Source organism: Passer domesticus, chromosome 8, assembly GCF_036417665.1.
Source record: "Passer domesticus isolate bPasDom1 chromosome 8, bPasDom1.hap1, whole genome shotgun sequence".
NCBI lineage: Eukaryota > Metazoa > Chordata > Aves > Passeriformes > Passeridae > Passer > Passer domesticus.
In genome coordinates this window covers 47,720,521-47,741,836 of record NC_087481.1, presented here as the reverse complement: position 1 = coordinate 47,741,836, position 21,316 = coordinate 47,720,521, and the positions used below count along the sequence as shown (strand labels likewise).

The 21,316-nt window shown below is 39.5% G+C and overlaps 1 long non-coding RNA gene across 2 annotated transcripts; it reads right to left on the bottom strand.

Moving 5' to 3' along the window:
• Window positions 1-2,952: 2,952 nt before the first annotated feature.
• Window positions 2,953-6,483, bottom strand: LOC135305883 (uncharacterized). 2 transcript variants are annotated; one of them, XR_010366871.1, is made up of 3 exons: window positions 6,422-6,483; window positions 5,683-5,750; window positions 2,953-4,703 (listed from the first exon to the last, which is right to left on the bottom strand). It is a non-coding gene; the product is annotated as an uncharacterized LOC135305883 (long non-coding RNA). The 2 variants fall into 2 exon arrangements; XR_010366872.1 differs by lacking the exon at window positions 6,422-6,483 and adding an exon at window positions 5,851-5,921.
• Between the last annotated feature and the right edge of the window lie 14,833 nt (window positions 6,484-21,316).

The window sequence follows — 21,316 nt, the reverse complement described above, 5'->3', positions numbered from 1 at the left end:
GTTAGTCTTCTTATTGACATCCTCTTCCAAGCAGCTCTTCATTTTGACCTTTTACCATGAATTACTTTGATTCAGCCAGACTTCTATGTGTGTTACAAGCAAATAAACAAACAAACAAAAAAAAAAAATCAGGTAATTCCTTCACAAACAGAACAGCTCATAATTCCAAGGGACAGGTGGTGCTGCTGCTATAAATGTCTGTAACACACAAAGGAATATTCCTTACCTTTGCCATTATTACTGAAACAATTGTCTCCTGTGTTAGACTGGTTAACAAGCCTGCTGGAAGGTGCTAGTTTTGATTACAGTGTGACATGACTGATCTATTGTGACAGCAGCTAAAACTAAATGTCCAATTAACCTTCAAAGTCAGTCTGTGGCTCAGCAGTATTTGTCTTTTCACTCTGCAGAGAGCCTTTTCACATCTCTCACACATTTTAATGTGTTACTGGGCGTCCAACTTCATAAAAGCTACTCCAGACTAACGTGACAGATCAGCAAGATCACTGTCATCTGTGTTAGGGCTGAGGCCTCCTTATCCATTCTTACTTGATCAGGGAGTATTGGCTTGTCCATGAACTTGAGAATTGTCCTAGTTCTTATTGGAGTTCTTGCTGATTACAAGAAGCCATCAGTCTGTAGCCTGACTGGGTGAGATCTGCTGTCTTTGTCACAGTGAGTGATCCAAAGGGTGTCATGTATCTACATCGTGTGGAACTGGTCCCTAACCAAGCCCCATGGGATCAGACCTCTCTCTGAACACATCCTAGATCCAGACTTGATACCAATATACAAAATCAAAGACGTTTAGTCCCCAAAAAGCAATCTTGGTGATGAGTTTGTATGGCAACTATCTGCAATGCTTCTATCTCCAGGTGATTACAAATCCTGTCTTGTAAGATGAGGTCCTGATCCCCAGAGTATGTCCCCTGAGAAAATAAAACCCCTGCCAAAGATTCATATCTAAAAAGGACACTGCTCTGCTCAAGGTAGAGATTCCTACAGGGAAAATAACATTTTGGAAGAGATTTCTTTTTTCCACCGCAGGTTTTATTTAATAAAGTATTACAGAGAGTTGAGAAATGGATCATATAACAGCCCTGGATAAATCTTTTTGCAGCTGGAGTCATCAATAGATCAGTATGCTGTACACCCTCTCTCCACTTTCAGATACAGTCAGAAGAAGATTTTGCCAAGGGACAACCAAATTCAACACATTTCATTCAGACATCAGATGCTGGACATCTTTGTACTTTTAGAAGTAATCTTTTAGACTTTTAGAAGTGATTGAAAGCAATCCAGTGGTAAAGTCTGTCAAGCTTTAATTTGACAGGAGGTTTTGATATAAGATACATTGTGAAGGAAGTTCAAATGCACCAAATATTGACATTCCCTTTTCTGAACTTTGGGGAAGAAATCTGTAGAATCAAGTATATCTTGTCAGAAGAGCATCCTCATTTATAGCTGCTTCTAGACTTTTTATCCTGGTTTTGGTCTATTTTGTCAAGAACAAGCTCAGAAAAGCAAAGCTGATCAACTGCTTGCTAAATCACCTCTATCATTCAGTCTATTTTAATTCATACACTGGCACTGCACACCCAGATTTACACTTTGAAGGATCTGTTCTCATATTCTGGATGACAGAAACATTCTCCAGAGGTTGCAAAAAGGAAAGAGCTGAGGGAGCTCATTTCTCCTGTGGCTTAAGTACAAGATTTAATCATCAGTTTTAGACTCCTTTTTCATTAACATTCTAAATTGTGTAGCCCTGCATATTACAGATTATTTTTCACCTGAACCTCCTAAGAAAAATACTTGTTTTTATTGTAATCCTGCACGAATATGCCCAAATTGCTGTCAGTACCCCCCTTCTTAAAAAAATTCAGCTATACTTGTTAATGATCTTGATGCTTCCCTCAAAGTGCTATGGTACCTCGGGTTTCCTCTCACTGTCACTGGTATTTCTGATATTCAGAGTGGTTTCTTGTGCTGTCTGTTTTCAACAGCAAAGACACTGGTAACAGACCATGAGATCAGGTAATCATAAGTGGAAAAAACAAATGTATCCTGCCATAAAAAGGGCTGAGATGGTGCCAGTCACTTCTGAAACGTTATTCTATTGAATTCTAATTTTCTCAAGAGTTCAGGTCCCCAGCAGAGGGACTGTTCTTTCCACCTTTTGCATAAACACTTGTTGATGTATAAGACATTAATATACTAATATTTGATGGGGAAAGACACAACTGTTCAGAACCAGACTTTTTTAGACTTCAGTGGCAAATTCTTCTGATCTAAGAGTCATGATGGCACCATAGAAATGTTGCTGAAATAAATGTAAATTATTCCATCTTCTGCCATGAAGATCATCTTTGTCTCCTACTGTCACACTATGGACTTTCAATACTGTAAAGACTAGATCTTACCAGAGTCTAAGACAGCACCCAGGGTCACATTAACACAAGATTGGTCTTATTTATGAGGTTTCAAAAGCAAAAAACAGTTGAATCTGTAAGTTTATGTTCTGAGCACTAAAAGACCTCCACACGGAACAGAAAAATCAGTATTTTCTGTAACTATTAGTGTTGCTAACATTATTTCAGTCATCCAGCTGCTACCCCATAATTATTCATTGACTCCCATAATTTAATCCTCCCAAGGTACACCTGCTCTATCATTACCTGAACTTCTTGCACATTTAGATTAAAAACTCTATAAATCCCTGCATGGATAGCGAAAAAGATAAGGAAGGCTACTAGAGAGAAAGAATTTTGTTAATGACTGTTCCTCACTTTAAGAAATACATGTTCTACCTCAAAAAAAAAAGCACACCACCATCTCATTATGATGCAAAACCAGTAAATAGGATTAAAAATGAAAAAAACAACTGAAAAATCAAGCTTTTTTCACTTAGGTTTGTGAATATTTCAAAAACTTTTCCTTCCCACTCCCTCATTTACCTGTGGATGAATGGTGATCTCACTTGGTATTTATTTGTTTCCCGTAATTATCACTGGTGTAGTTTTAGCCCCAAAACCTTTGCTTCTTTTCCATGACTTCTTTTCCTGAGTTCCTTTTGTTTTTTTCCAAAGAAGCCAAAAAAGGACAAGTAATGAACAGAGAACTCAAACTTGGTGCAAATTCATGAAGCCTATGAATCACAAGCCTGCATTTCCATTACTACCCATTATGTTTGAACAGAACCAGTAAGCAAACACTGTGCTCACGTGAGGTAGCAGCAATTGACACCTGAAATGTTGGTCCACAAACGTGCTAGTGAACATGTTTGTTCATTATTCAGGCATTTTTATCAAGTCCTGATTGATGACCCAGTTACATTCTATGTATTATTAATCTTACCATGATGTCTCTTTACAAAACTTCTATAAAACCTTCATGTCTCTAGGGCCAGATAAAGCCCACGAGTCTGTCAGGGGTCAGAGCAGGAGTTTGGGTGAAGGGGACGTGGTGGTTGCTTGTCCCCAGATGTGACCCACTATCCAAACTGGACCTGCACATACAACTTGTGTCATCTTGTATGGATTCCTTGTGAACCTGTGCATGGGTGTAGCGTGTGTGGAGCACAGACTACACCATGCTAAGTGACTTCAGGTGTCACTGCCAGCTCTCCCCTGCTCTACAGTTATTTCTGTCACCCTTTAAAGTCAGTCAGAAGAATCCCAGTTAGCATACATTAGACATGCCAACCACTATGAGAAATATATTGTAGCTGTATTTACATCTTGTTTTGTTTTTAAATACATATAATTTCACTGCCTTTGGAAAATAAAACCTGCCCCTGTGGCTTCAATTTCCTGCAGCGTTTCAGATTCTAAATTCAGCTGTGTGGGAGACCCTGCTGGTCCACTCACTCCTAAAGCAGCTGCAAATCAGAAAAACAGAGTGGGTTTCAAACTTGATTTCATTCCATGTATTCAGGTGCAACCTTTTCCTGGGTCCTCTGAAACCATGCAGGACACCAAGTGAGGAAGTGGGGAGAGGCAAGAAGATGAGTCCTAATTGTGATATTCAACCAAAAATTACTTATCTCTTATATTTTTTCAGTTATGTAGGAGACATTGCTACTTTAAGACAAATAATAATAAATTTGACAGCTCTTGCTCACTCCTCTAACGGGAGGTTGCTTGGCAACCTCCTAAGGTGGCAGAGGAGAAGCTGTGGGAGTCAGGCACAGGAAGAGGAGTGGGTCTGGCATTTCTCTGGATGCCAAGGAAGCCCATGGAGGAGCCATACTATGGATGGTGAGCATAAGACCCATGTTATGGCTCCTTTAAAGATAGGACAATTTGCCCTTCTAGCCAAGGTCAAGGAAAGTGCCTTGGGCAGCAGAAGCAATGCAGTTTATTTCACAGTTTAATGGTTTAAGAGATTTCCTGCTTAAGAGGGAAACAGAGAGTTCAGTAAAGGCAGCTGCTTTCCCTGAGACACATTTGTGTAGTGTTATGGCTGTATAGGAAGAAACTGAAGGAGAGCTAACCCTTGCCATCTGACAGTCCAAGTTCAAGTACAACCCACTGCTCTGTTGTTTCCCTTGCTGTGTTGATGGGCTGTGAGATTCTTCCTTCCTCAAGTCCTCTGAACCTGACATAGCAACACCACATATCCACTCACAGGTCAAGTCATCCATCCCAGAGAAAGCTGCTTTTCAGAGTACTCCAAAGCCTTCTTTTCAACCTGTCACACAGCTGGTGGTCATGGCATTAATAAAAAAAAAAAGGAATAAAAGCACATTTAGCATAACTGGAATGCAGCTGCAGGTCCATTCTCCTATCCTCTGCCCCAAGATCTCATTACACCCATGATAAAACTTTCAGAATGTTTGGGATCCTTCTGGAAGTGGAAAGCAAACTCAAGTAACCTTGTGCCACAGTAATGCTGCAGTTTCAGTGCCAGTGGTTTTGCAGGAGGATGTGAGAAGCTGCCAGTGTGCAAGTGGCTGTTTGTGCACAGCAGCAAGGAGAGAAACAGCTGCTGCTGTAATCCACCCCAGATTACTCTGCTGTGTGGGGAGCTGGAAATGCACATTTGGTCAGAGATTGTGCTTCAAGTGAAGGGGAAATTCAGCTTCTAGTTGGGGACCAGTGGCTTTTACATTCTGGCATAACCATGCACAGCACATTTGTCATAATTTGTCTCTCCCCTCTTATAAAGCCAATCTGTTTTTCAGGCCAATTCCTGTTTTCCCCACCAAATCTTGACTTTCTGTGAGGCACCATAAACCATTGAAACAATTCTCAGGTATTATTGTGCATGAAGGATGGGTCCTACTGTGGTGCTGCTGAAAGAACAATGCATCACCTGCCTTAGCTGAGATAAAATAGATTAGAACATAGATACCCCTCTCCTCGGCACATATCTTTAGTGCTGCTGACAGCACTGCATCACACAGAGGAGTTAATGTCTACCCACCTGTAGCAATATGCTTCTGTTCTTGATTTTTGGAATGATATATCACACCCTCTGCATGTCAAAATGTCAGGCAAACAGGGTGAGCCTCGTGCTCCCAAGGCACTCCATACACAGCAGGATCTGATGGGCATCTCAGTTCAGACAGAGAAAGGTCCTAAACCACACATACTGGCAAAGCCTCGAGTAGCCCATGCCTGAGGAGAGCTACTAGAGAGGAAGAATTTGATTAATGACTGTTCGTTACTGGGTGCTCACCTCTTTTTATCAAGGCGGATGCTGTTTGCTCAATCTTTCAGCAGCACTAAGGGGTTGACAGTAGAACCCTGGAGGAGAAAGCCAAAGAGAGGAGAATGATGCCCAAAGGGTGAATGGTTGCCATCCTCTGGAGATCAGAACTTCCTAACTTCTTGGTATAAATGTTACCAGGTTCCCGCTTGATCACTGGTTTCAGTCCTTCACGTTCTGATGGACCACCCAAAAGCTGATGCATATGAATAATATTGCCCTAGCTGCTATGATCAGTATGACTGCAAACAGCTGATTCCCTCTCTTATAGCCTTCTTGATAGAGTTTTCCTCCTTGAAAAATGGAGGGACTGCTAAATCATAGAAGTCTGCAAGAACACATAAAGTCCTTTGCCATGTCTCTAGTTCAGTTCCACCAAAACAAATCACTGCAAAACAGTTTTTCTTCCCATCCCTCCCCCCCCCCCCCAATATTTTGTCACTAATCATTTAACATAGGAAAGTTGATTTCTGATACAGTCTAAGTAGGCTACCCTAATAACAATCAGGCAACTTCTTGGAAGCATTGGTGATCATGGGACTTGCCATGCCTCTCCTAGCTTTAGTGGATTTCTCATGCTTAGAGATTTACAAAACCATTACAGATGTTACTTTTTTTCCATGTGCCTCCTAAAGGCTATTTCAAATATCCTGCTGGAATAACATCTTTTTATAAAACTGCCTAAGATAATTTCCAATGTCTCTGTTACCCCAGAGTACTTGCTGTAATCAGCTATTAAAAGCATTTCTTTCCTCCTTCTCCAAATCTACCTTCTTCCTACATGTTTTCATCATTCAGTAATCCCAACTGGTTCACATACATGGAAAAGCCATTTGTAGTAATTAGACAAAATTACTTACACCTGCTCAGCAATGCACTGCATTTTCATCTGCAGTGAGTGACATTTTCCCCAAAGAGTACATTTTAAATGAAAAAGGGTTCCAAGATGTTTTCCTCTGCTTGCCCTCTTCTGATTCTGTCCCAGTTCCACTTAATTCTTGTGGCCTTTTAACTGCAGTTATGTTTTTAGAACAAAATCCAGGGAAGTGCTGAGCTGACAGGTCCCCAGCTCTTGTGTGAGCACATGTCTGTTAAACTGAGTTTAAGGATGAGCATGGGAGGGACCAGCTATGGCAGTGGACAAAGCACAATTTCAACCTTGCAGCTGCAACTTTGGACAGCTGTGTCCTTCAACACCAACAGCCCTAACTGGGCAACCAGGATTCCTCTCCTGTGTGGATAAGGTATACTTCCTCAGCAGTAAAGCTTTTTTCTGGAGTACTGGAAGTTGAAGGGTGTTTAAGCAATATAAGGCGTGAAGTTGCAGGTAGGAAAAAATTTAGAAACCAAATAATGCAATAAACTGAGTTTCCCAGATATAGCAGTTAGAATTAAACTATACACAGCCCATTAAGTGTTTATATAATTTATTAACAACTTAATTTGTCACCGGAAATCATCGGTTTCCATTAAATCCAGTGGCAGCTTCCATAAGAATAATGCTCACATAGACATTTTTAAAATAGGAAATGAACATACGCTAAACTTTAATGTATTTTTCCCCACAACATCTGCTACTAAGTCAGGAAGTACTTCTAGCACCATTTAATAGATGAGGAACTTCACAGAGCAATTCCTTCATTTGTCCAAGGTCATGTAAGTAACTGGATGTCAAGACAGTAACTAAACTTGGCTTTCTCATATCCCAGTCTCCTGACATACCCTGACTCTCTTTTCAGCCATTCCTTTTTAAATAGGTGAGACAGCATCTCTGCAATATGTCTCCACTGGACTGTGCACAATAAAATCTACAGCATGTCATGTAATAAATGTCCATACAAACGCTTTCCAGCTCTTCCTTTCCTTCCCTTGAAACTTGTTTAACCCTTCCTATCCTGAGCCAGGAGAACAGGCATAGAAAATCTGGACATGTTCAGTCCTAGGCAGAAAAAGAACTTATTTCTGCCCCATTTTTACATTTCTCTCTGTGTCTGCATCATAACCAAATGCTGCTGGCATCAATTATGGCAGGACTTTGTGCCCAGGTTGTCAAGGGCAACACAAAATAGAGTAATCATTTAGGGTTTTTTCTCTTAGTCTCTCTCCCATTTCTATCTAAAAAATAAAACCCAAATAAACAAAACTCCAAACCCATTCTCTAATTAAAAATAACAAAAAGCATCAAGTTTGTCCAGTTTTAATTTATTATTGAAAAACACATAGTGCATTTTGTCCCCATTCCACTAATGTATATGTCTCTCTGTTTCCTCTGTCAAGGTTTGATCCATCTCTTTTGTATACTGCTATAAATGAATCAGCACACAATTTGCTGACTAATCTACTCCAGAAAATGACAATCTGGAGACCAGCAGTGGAGCAAGTGCCAGGAGATGCCTTTTGGAGCCAACATAAGATTATTGCAGGCTGCAGTAGAAGGCTGTCTTTTTGAAAAGGCTGGTAATGATTTTCTTTCAAAGCCAGGCCAGCAAGTCCTACAGAAATAACAGATTTTTTTCAGAGATTTCAAGGACCTGATCTTCTGATATTAGTCATAATAATTTTGGGACCTTCCTGGTAGAGTGTGTTATTGACTTTGCAAGGAAATAATGAGCCTTTTTTAGGTCATATGAAAAATTTGCTTACAATAAGTTTTTCTACCTCTTTTTTTGGTGTTACTTTAATGGATTTGGTGTTTCCTCACAGAGGGCATAGGTACTACAGAGACAAAGTACATGCCATAAGCATTCAGTACAAAAAACCAATTACAACTCTGTAATATAATCAGCAGTAAGGCCCTTAATTATTGTTATTGAACCTTGCAGCTGTAATAGGTTTTCCTTTATTTTTTGCATTCCCTTCAACAGTTTCAATGTTTTCCTTTGGTATTTCTTTTCTATGTAGTATCTAACAATAAATAATGCCAAAACTCTCATTCTGACTGTCAAAAAAAAACCCAAAATTCCTGAGATGTTATACCCAGAAACAAAGAATTATAAGGAGCCTAAAAAATAATTTTCAAATATTAGGTTTTCTGGGCACAACCCTGACTTGGAAATAAAAGTCAGGTTACTATGGGGTTGTTTTTAAGTGCTAAATTTGTTTTTATTTGTTTATGTTGCTTTTGGGTTCTTTCAGTTAATGCCTCTGAGAGCTGAACTGGCATATTCTATATTTAAAGGAAATTAAATAAAAACAATTTAATATCTTTCCCCTGTGTCAGAATTTGTTGTTTCCTACTCATAGGAGAGAATAAATTGTTAATATATATATATGTGTTTATATTTATATGCACATATACATACACGGTGGGGGGATTCTTTTGGGAATTATTGGATTGTTGTGCTCCAACAATGGATGTTTTATCATGGAAAAAAAGTTGTACAATATTTTCAGAAACAACAATTTAGAGGAACTGTTCAAAAAATAGCTCAAAGAGGGAACATCAGGAAATAATATACAAAATTGTCCCTAATTGACCCATGTCCTCTCCTGTGGGTCTTGATCAGATGTGGATCAGGTCAAATGGATGTGGATCAGACAGTCCAGGTGTACAGGACAATTTCCATCACATAGGATTTCTTTTTGAATTATGTACCACACATCCTCAGGACTGCTCTTAGGTCCCCATGGATCAGCCATTAGTACTTTTTTTACTATATAAAGAATTTAGCTGGGTACAAAAGATTTAAACAGAGTTTCTGGTTTTTCTATTAGCTCCTGGCATGAAGCCAGTGAATCACTGCACCACTGTGTTTCATGAAATAAGGACAGGGGCATTTGCTGTCAAAAACTGGGAAAAAAGATGCATCTTACAGCTTAATAAAATAGCCAGTGGACTGGGAAATGTTCTTGGATGTTTATACCAGTAACGATTACACACGATGCTGTTAATGTTTTATGTTTTGCTATCCTCAGTAATATCTGCAGCACCATATTAATTGTTTTTGGTCCAAAGAATGGAAACAGATAGCTGAGGCCAGCCCATGTGGGGAAAGCAGCTGCTGAGCTCTGGTGATGTGAACCCATAGCACTGGCAGCATTCAAACTGCTACACCATGGTAGTTATTGTACAACCCTTTTACTCAGCACATGTCTGTTTTAAAGACTTTGTACTCCCAGAATTAACATATATATCTTTTAATTATATGAACTTCAGCTCACAAGATTGGTCCAGAAAACAAGTGCCTGATAAGTATATTTATACAGTAAAGCCAGACTGAAGAAACCAAACCAGTCTGCACAAAAGCACATTAATAACCTAGTCCTGTGCATATGTGTATTCCAGAATATATATTTCTTCTTAAAGGAGGATCTTATGAGATTTATTAAATTACTGATAGCATTTCGTTGTATTTTCTGAGGAAAAAGGAGTATGCTCCTCCATGGTTGAAGAAAATCTAAATGGGGAACTGAGAAGCTGTAAAAGGATTACAATAAAACATTCAGTGGTTCAGATTTGCTGGCTAATTTACTTTGTGATGAAAAGTTTCTTAATAAACAAAGTTGAGAATATCTATGGATCCTTTGGAACATTCAGTATCCACATGGCTTAGGAGAACATCACACCAAAACTTTAAGAGCCTGTAGTCACCCTGTCCATTGTATGTAGCTGACTGTACCTTTTCTTTTGGTACCTGGTTGTGCAATCTGGCACTGCATTCCCAGCACTGTGTTTTAGCTCACCCAAGCAGTGATATTGTGATGTCTTCCTCATGTTAATAATGCACACAGAATAAAGTACCTTTGGTGTCAGCCCTCTCCACATTACATCAGACACTGAGAATGATAGTGGTAGAAAAGGTGTGAACCAATTTACTTTTCTGCTTCATTTGTTATAATCACACAAGTCTACATGCAATCAAATATGTAATAATGTATAACTTGCCACACATGAACCTAAAAATATACCATAAATTACACATAAATAAATAAAATAAACCAGTGCCAGGAGGGGATGGAGTGAGAAGTAAAGAGCATGTGAAGTAAGAAAAGGAAATCACTTTGGATCTCCTCAGAGTTAATGTCACAGAAAATGAAAATGTGACCTTTGCTGGAAGATACAATAAAGGCTTAAGAAATCAGAGTGCCAAATCGAGTGCCTTGGAGCAAGAATGGGGGGATCCAGGGTTACTGTGCTGTGCTTATGCCAGTCTGCTTCCAGGGAAATTGTTCCTTCTCTTCCATCATGTTGTAGTCACACACTGAATCTGAAGACACATTCCCATTTTTTGGGACATGACAGAGGAATGGTTATCTGCATGCTCTTATGAAAAACTAAAGGTATTTTAACTGCAGGTTATATCACCTTCCTTTGTGCTTCAGAAAGAATCCCTTCTAAATGAAAAGATTGCTTAATAGATTAAATGATCGGCGTGGTGAAGCACTTTATAGTGTGGTAAACTGCCTCGTCACCTCTAACAAATTCAAGATAATATCTAGATGACATTTCTGTGTGATGGATGCATGAAGCTTGTTTTCAATCCTCCACCAAGTAAAACCTCCCTGATGCTTTAATCTCATAGCTTTTTTAAAATGTTAATAAAATTGTGACGAGAGTGTAGGAAATAATTCGAGAGATTAATGATAAATTTTGTGGACAGACAGTCAACAGGAACAACCTATGTAGTTTGTGAATTATATGATGGAGGGATACCTCATTTACAATAAATGAATGATTTTGTCAGAAGAAAGTACCAAATAATAAACAGCTCTTTATCCTGGTGGAGAACAACTAATAGCTGCAAACACATTCAGTGAGAATGAAGGTCTAAGTATTTATCACTGATGGTGGTAGAATACTGGAATACTGTAAAAGCCAGGAGATTTTCAATTTCTAGGTAACTTCAGTAGTGTGGTTGCTGCTGCCAAGGACTGGCTTTAACAGCCTGTCACAAGTTCTGGTAGCATGGGTGAGATGTGTTAAAACTTCCGTGGTCATACTGTATGAGCTAATGGTCCCTCCTGGCTTCAGAGTCTATCAACCTATTAATTAGCAGCTAATTAGCAGCTGGTAGCAATAATAGGCTATTATCTTGTAGCAAATCAGCCAGTAGAGGAACAAGTAATACACATGCTGGCACATTATATGACTAACACTCATTTTTAACAGTCTTCTGCTATTTAGAATGAATTCACATAAGTCCTCTGAGTCATACAGATGAATAAACAGATTTAGCCACACAGTAGAGTTATTCTAACCTTAGGGACCTCGGCTGCCCTTGCTTTGTCTTCAAGTCCTAACACAGAGATGAAGGGAAAAAGCTGCAATAGTCTTTCCATTAGAAAGCTTTTGGGTTCTTTTTTGAAGCACAAAATCCATTTTAGTACTTTAAAATTATTAATCATGCGAGGGTGTAGGCCATGCAAATATTTATATTTAAATAAATATTTTCATTTTGTTGTGTTATTTTTTGTAACCTAAAACCATTCTAGGTGTATTGTCACTTAACAAAACTAGGTTGAAGTTTTGAGTTTCCACATTCTCCTTGGAAACATTAACAAAAATACTTTTTAAAGTTTCCTCAAAATTATTTGGGGGAGAGCACCATATTGTTCACCCACGTCTGATAACACTTTCTTCCTGTTTGCTTTCTTTAATTAAAGCTATCTTCTTGATACATCCTGTCAATTGTCATCCTGGAAATCTAGGAACTGAGCCAGGAAAAGAAATCTTGTCTTAGGTTGCTCCCAAAATCTACATTCCATACTCTTTCCTTTACCAAAAGGAATATAGAAACTTCTTGAAAGAGTCACCCTGAAAACCCGTGCTGGGCTATGCTCTGGACAATAAAACAGATTAGCATTATCCTTGTGAGAGTAGCCTTTACGAATGCCCACATTAACAGTCAGTTTTTCCATCTGTGGAAAGCAGCATGAATATTTTCCTCACTGGCAGGAATAGTTCCTCACTCATTAACAGACTGTAGGGCAGATGTCCTCCAGAAGCATCAAACTAAATCCACACTACTGATGTACATTAATTAGCCTCCAGATTTTTTTATTATTCTTCATTTATAGTCTAAATATTCCCACTACAAAAGCTGGGATTTGTATACACACTAGACCTGAATTTTGTGCATGGACCAAGTCAGACACATTGATGCATCTTTGTAATCTATTCTGTACAACAACCTTTTTCTATATGAAAAAGGAAAGAAACTATGAAAAAGACAAGAAACAAAGTCATTTGTTCTGGGTCCTGGACCTATTGCTTTCTTATAGATATTACAGATAGTACACCTTTGCAATCCTCCTGTTAGTATGAAGAGGAAGTGTTAAAAATAAAACAAAAAAATCCATTACAGAGGCCACAAAGAGACTTATAAAGAGATTAAAACACAATAGGAAGTGTTCTGAGCACAAGGAGGGTTGCCTCAGCTCATATAAGGTCTCTGACCTGCAGCAATAGTGACAAGGTGGTAACAAAACCTCTGTGGTGGGAAGTGCTTTTGATCTCTCACATTAGTTACCTGGAATATATGGTAGAAGTTTATTGCTCTGTCCCATGTAGTTATAAATACTCAAGACAATACCAAAGAATCAGCAGAAAGTTATTCATCATTGAGTGCATATTCTGCATCATTAATGTGCCTTTCCTCAGAAAATTTTGTCTTTCTTAGGACCTCAAACTTGCAAGTTCTAGGAGGCCCATCCTCTCCATGGTTAGACAAAACAGGTTTAGACATTCTGGTGATTTCTTGGCTTCTACAGAATTCTCAGCTTCTTCTAAGCACATAAGACAGCAAAGAGAATAGGTAGGTCCTTAGTTGTGTGATGTGTCTGTTAGGTGTTTTACTGGATTTATCCAATAGACATTCCCATAATGAAGACTTTGATTTCTTCTTTGTTTTCTGAAAAGAAAAAATGTGAACAACCACAATGCACAGTCTTTCATTAATCCATATTCTACTCTGATGTGGAAGGTTCTAATTAAAGGCTCTAGGCAGTCCTGTCTGTCTCCCTGTTAATGCTCCTACTGAGCTTGATGTTTTGTGTCTTACAGTGAGAGAGTAAAGTGTGGGAGGGAAAAAAAACAGGGTAGAATGAGGTGTTTCATTTCTTTCAGATAAGAACTGAATAAAGGAAAAGAGAATATTTCAAAAACAAAAGAGATGGGAGAAATTAAGAGAGAGATGAAAAAGGAAACGTGCTATGTCAGTAAAGAAGTAAATGTATTATTACTGCACGTCCATTTTTATTACAGGTAGTTACCATCATCAGAGTGATTTAAGGAAGAAGAAAACCAGATTTCTAACTTTAGCTAAGAAAGATTGCCTTGCACTATTATTAATACCAATAGAGTTCAGTTTCAGTTGTGCTGAAAAACTGTGTGCGGGGAATACAAAAAGTGAAATTCTGAAAAAAAAACCCACGACACACATAGAAGCTTCCCAAAATTAATTGCTGCACAGCATGAAAATCTTAGGCTAGAATATCTAGGAGATAGACTGGAGAGATACCAAATTTGTGAACACAATTACTCCAGGGTGAAAATGTCAGAGCCTATTGCACTAAAATAAAAATCCCATTGGTTATGACAAATAACCACCAATTGAATCAGAAATATTCTATTATCCTACTGTATAAACATTACATTCATTTCATCACTTGAATGTATAATCACTGCTCTTGTTTACATAGCCTGTGTAGGGCAGAATGTGATTATTTTTTTTCCCCAAAATATAAAGCACTACAGACTTATTAAATCCTAGCTATAAACACTTTCTTGAGGAATAAGAACAAGCTGCTTTGAAAGGCTGAAATGGCTGTTGGCTCACCCAAAGTGATTTGTAGGGAGCGGGGGAACATGCACAGAATGTGGTATTGCACTGAGAGCAGCACCTGGTATTTCAGCTGTGCAGCTGAGGCAGGGCAGAGGGGCTGGAGCTGTGGCTCCCACCGTGGGGAGCAGCACCAGCCAGACCCTCCTGCTTCCTCCTGAAGCTTCAGTGCTGAGCTCTGCCTGAGCAATGGCCTTGCTGCCTGTTCATGAGTCACTATGTCCCTGGAAGTGTGAACAGCCATTTCTATTTGTGCAAGACTTCATTAATCCCAGCAAATACATCATTTTGATTATTTATTGTTGCAGCAGTGGCTGGTGGCTGGGAGCTGAGGAGGTTGCTATTTCAAAGTAGGCATCATAAACTTATACAATGAGAGAGAAGGTCTGCACTATTTCTGCCTCTTTCCCAATAACCAGGACAGCCAAAGCTTTGGGTGGCATGACAGGGAAAAGGCCATTTTCTGGCTTTCAATCATATTATAATTTCATCTGACTCTGATTCACTCCTCTTCTTGTAATGCAAAAGGTGGTAAAGGAAACAAGAAGAGCTATTCCCAAGGTCAAACTATAAATCCATGACAGAGTTTGGAATAGCAAGCAGCCTCCAGCCTGTTGATTTGTGCTCACAAAGCAAGACTGTGCAGGACATTTATATTTTCCTTTCATCATGAGCTTCCTAGAATATTCAGTTTCCTGTGCTAGCAGTGTTGTATATCTTAACAAAGAGACCTTCTATGGTTACTGTCAATTTTGTCAAGCATCAACAGCTGTCTGAGCACACATGGATTACCATGATTGAGTGATCTCTGTCAGGAGTGTGGTAGAGGCTACGTCTCTGGCATTAAGAAACCAGTTATTTTCCCTCTACTTTGCATTCTTTCTTTCGACCTTGCAATTAAAAATCAAAATACAGAGATGGACAAGGAAGCCATTTATGCAATTACCTTACATTCTAAAGCCTCATTATTATGTACAATATAAATTAAGATTGTTAATATAATTTAATATTCAAGTCATTTTGCCTTAGGAATATCATAAATTTCCTTTGATCATGGCAAGTTATGCACCTTTACCATGAACACTTGCACTAAAATAAATCATGTAGTGCTATGTGAAAGCTGTGTAAAATGCAGAGTGTCACATCAACAGGCTTTGATAAAGGTAAGTTTTCTCCTTGTTACTGCTGAAGTGTTGGGGTGACACACCCCCATTCTCAGTCCTGGCCTGTCATTTACCTGCAGGGCTTGCTCTAAGGCTTGGTGCTCTCATTTCCAAGAAGCGATCATAATGCTAGGGGATCAGGACTTAATGAATTTAGAAGTCCTTTGGAGCCTCTTGGATAACAGAGACCATAGTTCAAAGTACTGTTACAAAATCCCCTAGTGCCAGCTCCACTGGGGACATCATCTGAGAAACCTTTTTTCCTGTCCCAGTCTGTTGTAGAGTGACTGAGGCAGAGCTTTCAAAGGGTGGATTCAGCAGGTGGAAGAACTAGACAAGGCCTTTGCAGTGAGATTGAAGAAAGGAAAGTGCCCTACTAGCTCAGCAGCCTTTGCAGCCTCTTCAAAGAAGAGCAGGAGTCATCTCAGAGACATGGATAGGTCCCTCTTCACCTGACTGGTGCAGTATCAAGAGAGAGGTAAAAAATGACAAGCCAGGCCTGGCCTTCGGAAGAGCCAAAATAGAGCAATGAGTTGAGACTGGAGACTGGTGGGGAAGGCAGAAATGTTACAAAGGGATATGTAGTGCAGTTACATTAGCCATAAACTCTCTCCCTTAAAAACAAACAAATAAAAAGAAGTAGGGGAAACAAAGAGACAACCCCCTTTCTCAAAAATTCAAGTGCACCCTTGCCTTGGAGCCTTTCAGTCTGACTGTGGTTACCTGGCTCCCTGTTTTTTTCCAGAGGGCAGGTGACTTTGCATGGGCTGTGCACTTTTTCCTGATCAGAGCACACAAACCACAATCTCCTGAGGGAACATCTTCCTGGCAAGGCATGAACAACTCCCTGTCCCCTCCAGAGGCAGTGGGGGAATGAGCCCCATGCCCTGCACACGAGAAGCAACTCATCTCCCAGAGACTGACAAAGGCACTCGGGCCACTGCACTGGGAAATCTCAGTTTTAAAGCTTCGAAGAATATTTTAGCCTTATGAGTTGGTTTTTGCCATATTATTCCTTGATCATTTACTAGGCTGTACTGTGCTCTTGATAGAGTTATTCAACAGCTTTATTAATAGATTCCTTGGGTCGGATATCACTTCACTATGTGTAAAATTGCCTAATTCACATGAAACCAATGACAATAAAGCAGCCACCTTATAGCAAATTAGCTGCAATTAGAATCAGGGCTTTTCTGTTTGTTTGTTCTCTGAAGGATAGTTAAAACTTTGTGAACAGAGATAAACATTTGCAATGTACCAATAATGTTTTCCTTTTGGCTCCTTTTTTGCCCCCTAGAAGGCTAATATTTCAAACCCCAGAGGAATACAACAATCTCCAACAGAGCACAGTATTGCAGAGTCTAAAAGCAGACAGATCTTTAGCTGAAGCTGCAGGGGATATTTTAAACTGGTAAAGGACTTGTGCTCAAACGTGCCTAGGGCCCTGGGAGTAGCACAGGATCTTTACTGATCACTAAGGTAAAGGGACTTTCATTTTGCTCCCTCCCCTCCAGCAGCAGAGTTGTTTCTAATGACAGGCTAGAGACCCAATATAGGGCTTTTAGAAGTCTCTTTGGGTCAGATCCACAAAGAAGTTTAGATTTCACAGTCCTAAGCTACCTTTTTTCACGTACTGTGAATTGCTCTAGGCTGTCCATCATACAAATAAAGGCCTTATTAAACCCTCCACATGTGGAGTTTGTCACATACTCAGCAGAAGGCTGTGGGTTTCTTTTGATGAACTGGAAAACAGAAACCAGAGCTGTTCTCTGTGTGCAAATCTTCCTGATGGAAAATATTCCTTGCCCCCATCTCTCCCACACCCAGATGATGGAAAATTGTCTATCGTAGGATAACTGACTCTATAGGTGAGGGATGACTGGCGACCATGGTTCATCTGAGCTTGCTTCCTTGGAGCCAAACTGGGGAGAGAGGGACTGCATGGGTGGACTACAAAGTGGGTGGAAAACTGGCTGAATTGTTCAACTGGTACAGCAGTTTGAAGTCTAAATGATGTGGTGTTTTCCTCAGGCGTCATGGGACAATGATATTTCATATCTTCATCAACCACCTCCTTTACAGGAGAGAACACACATCAGCCAAGTCGCAGGTGATATTTCATAAGGCAGGAGAGAGGGAGTTGCTGAAATCCTGGAGGGTAGGGCTGCTGTTCAGAGAGGTCACAGAAAAGCAGGCCAATGGGAATTTCAGGAAGTTAAAAAATTTTCAAGTGCAACATCCTGCGCCAGGAGATAAAATCCCCATGCAACAATGTAAGGAGGTTATTGGGCTGGACAAAGAACAGTTCTGCAGTAAAGTGCACAGCAATGCCTGTGGGCAGCAAAACGAATATTTCTCAGCAGGGCATCCTTATAGCATCAAAGGCTGAGGATTGGTCTGGGTTAAAAGTAAAACAGCAAAACAAAGGAATTAATTTTGTCTTCTACTTGGAACTTGGTTAAATTGGCCTCTGGAGTAGCATGTGGTTGTGGGCCACCCATGCAAATGACACATGGGCATGTTGATGCAAACTGAGGAGAGAGATGAATGTGTCAACCTGCACAAGGTTAAGGAAAGAGCTGCCTATTGTTTTCAACAGTAGTTGGGCAGTCAATGCTTTCAGCAAAAGAAACAGACAAACTTCAGGGTGCAGGAAAGGAAAAAGTGACACAAGATGCAACAATGGGAATTTCACCTTTTGAGAAAACTCACCATGGCAGCAGCCCTCTACCAGAGTGCCAAGAGACTCTGGATTATGCTTCCAGGTGGATTTTTTGAATTTACCTAAACAACACCCCAAGCAAGCTTTTCTAACTCTGAGCCTTATTTTGAGCAGGAGTCTTCTAAAGGGCTCTTCCAAGGTGAATTATTCAGTAAATTGACATCTTTCTGTCCTTTTCATCCAGTTTTTTAGCTCCACCAATTCAAAGCTTGCAAGGCAAAATACTACAATGAACAGAGAAAACTGTAAGAACTAATTGCATACCCAGAACACAAGCTAAATTTCAAATTCAACAGATAATTAAGGCAGGTTTACTCAGAAGAAATAGTTTGACAGCATGGTCCTACCACAAGACACATCATTAAAGGCAGGCATTTTTTGTTAAGCAATTGTAAGGTGAAGTCTTCTGTATGCTGAACAGCCCTATCCTAAAATAAATGTCTAAAAGAGAGGAACCTAATTCCATCCACAGAAGAGGGAACCTTGATAGGTAGCCCCTATTTTACACTCAGATGTAGGCAGCTCTGCAGAAGTACTAAAGTAGTACAAAGATAAATTTCACTGTAATAGCAGTAAAGTGATTCATGAAAATGTGAGTAAACCTACCAACCTGTTGTTTCCAAACAAGCAGGGAGAAGTTCTGTCTCCTCTATATATTGTTAAATTAAACATGGCTGAGCTGTATTCTTCTGCATTTACCCTTGATTACACTATTGATTCGATGTTGGTTGCCAAAGAAGCTTAATAATGATCTGAAGTATTTATCACCAGAATTGAGTGAAATGAGCTCACTAGCTTTGTTCCAAACCTGGTTCATAACACACAGGTTCTACTCACTCTAATTTACATTATTTGCATTATTGGCAGCTCTTCTAACAGTACGGTATTAGGCTGAGAATTGCAAGTAAGCATGTATTTGTTTTAGCATCACTTAGGCAATTTTTCATTGCAAGGAAAGATTTGCTTTCTCAGTTTGGATATGACTGTGCTTTAAAGACCCTTTCAAAAAAAACATGAAGAATCTATTCCAAGTCGAACTGCGAAATTTACTACTAGGCAGAATTTCAGAGCCAGAAGCTAAGGGTTTGATTCATGAACATAAGCCAAAAAAGGATGCCTTTATATTGAATCTGTCAAATGTATTCATGCTTGTTAACACCATATAAATTTTAGTTAATAGGTTTTCTAATTCTTGTTTCTCTTTTTTTTTTTTATTTAATCCTCTGTCACAGTCTGAAGACACCAACTGCAAGGTGACAGCAAAGAAAAATAAATTGGGAGCTGAAAAATTACCATAAACATCTACTCACTTTACAGAACCTCAGAATTCAAGGTGAGTTTGGACTGATAAATTTTCCTTTAGAGACAAACATGAGTTCCCTGGTCAAGAAAAGCATCTTCTAGAAAATTTTACAAGTGCCTTCATCTTTGCTGCCTCCTCCCATGACATACCTGTGTCTTACAGCTAGCTGAGGACTTCCAGAACCACTAGTCAGAGTATTTCCACACAGCCAGGGCTTGGAAAGCTGCCTGAAGCTGTGCACTGACGATTAACTAAATCAGTAATTCTAACACCCCTGATTGTTTGTTTCCCTTTTACTCCCCGCTGCACTCTCCCTTCTGTGTAAGCACACTACTATTTAATCAGCAACTAGTTTGCCTTGGTTTTCTTTTTATAATACATCAGCCTTCCTGAGCAAAGCAGAGGTAACAGATGAGTGTACTAATTGGAGATGTCAGGGCATTGGGGATTTCATTAATGACTGAGAAATGGACTGAGAAACATCAAACACTTCCTCTCGCCTCATTGTGCGCCTTATCTGTGGAAAAATGAAAAGCTGGTTAAGTCCTTTTGTATTTTAGTACAGATCGTGAGTACTAAAGGAGGCATCCTGTCAGATAAAGGTACATGAAAACTAAGTTTATTTTGTCAAACAAAATATTAGAATAGAATCAAAAACAACCCATGAAAGTGCTTCACTCTAAGACTTAGTTTTTCTCATCCACATATAACCAAAATCTCTCTAGAGAAGAAATCAACACATAAGTTATCTGCAAAGAATATATTTTAATTCTTTAAACCTTTTGAAAGTCTCTTTACCGTTCACATAATGCAGGTAGGGATACAGGATTTTATACAACTCTGCTGAAGCAATGAACTAGGAGGTAGGACTCGTGGGTTGGTGTGTGATCTCTGCTGCTACCTGACTGTCAGCAGAACACTATTCTGTTCCTAAATCACCACTCTTCCCTTGGAAATAATGAAAGCTTGATTCTCCACTCTCCTTTCTGTAAAATGTTTAGATGTTTGAAGAGGAAAAGCATTGCACAGGCTAAAACTGATTTCTTTTCTTGAAATATATCAATTGGACAAAAGTTCCCTCAAGTGATATGGAATTTCAGACAAGTATGAAAGAAAGAGATTTCATCCACCATTTCTCAGTGCCAGAGCTTCTCCCTTTCATCTCAATAATGGATTTCAGGTGGCTGCCTCAACAATCAGCTCACTGAGACAAGCAGGTGGGTGGCCAGAATGAAGTTCCCCTTTGAATAAGGACAGGTCCTGCATCTTCCTGCTGCCAGCTGTGCACATTTACTGGAGTGTCTTGGCATGGTTTGCTCTCACAGTGTTCTCAGCCCTGGGCAGCAGATGAGCTCTCAACAGCCTTCATTTCATCTGCACAATGAAAGGTAGGGGTGAGTGTATTTCTGGGTTGAGTGCTCTCTGAAGGATCTACTTCTCATTGTGTCACGTTGCTGCCAATGCTCATTAATAGAATATGTATTTTCACTCTGGTATGTTCAGCAGGTTCCAAGCAGAACCAATGCTCTTTTCTAGCCAACATACAGAATGAACACTTGTAAATTTAGAGATTTAATATGAAATTTTGCTCAGAAATAGAGATTCTATAAAGTTTCATTTAGACAGACCTGGAAAT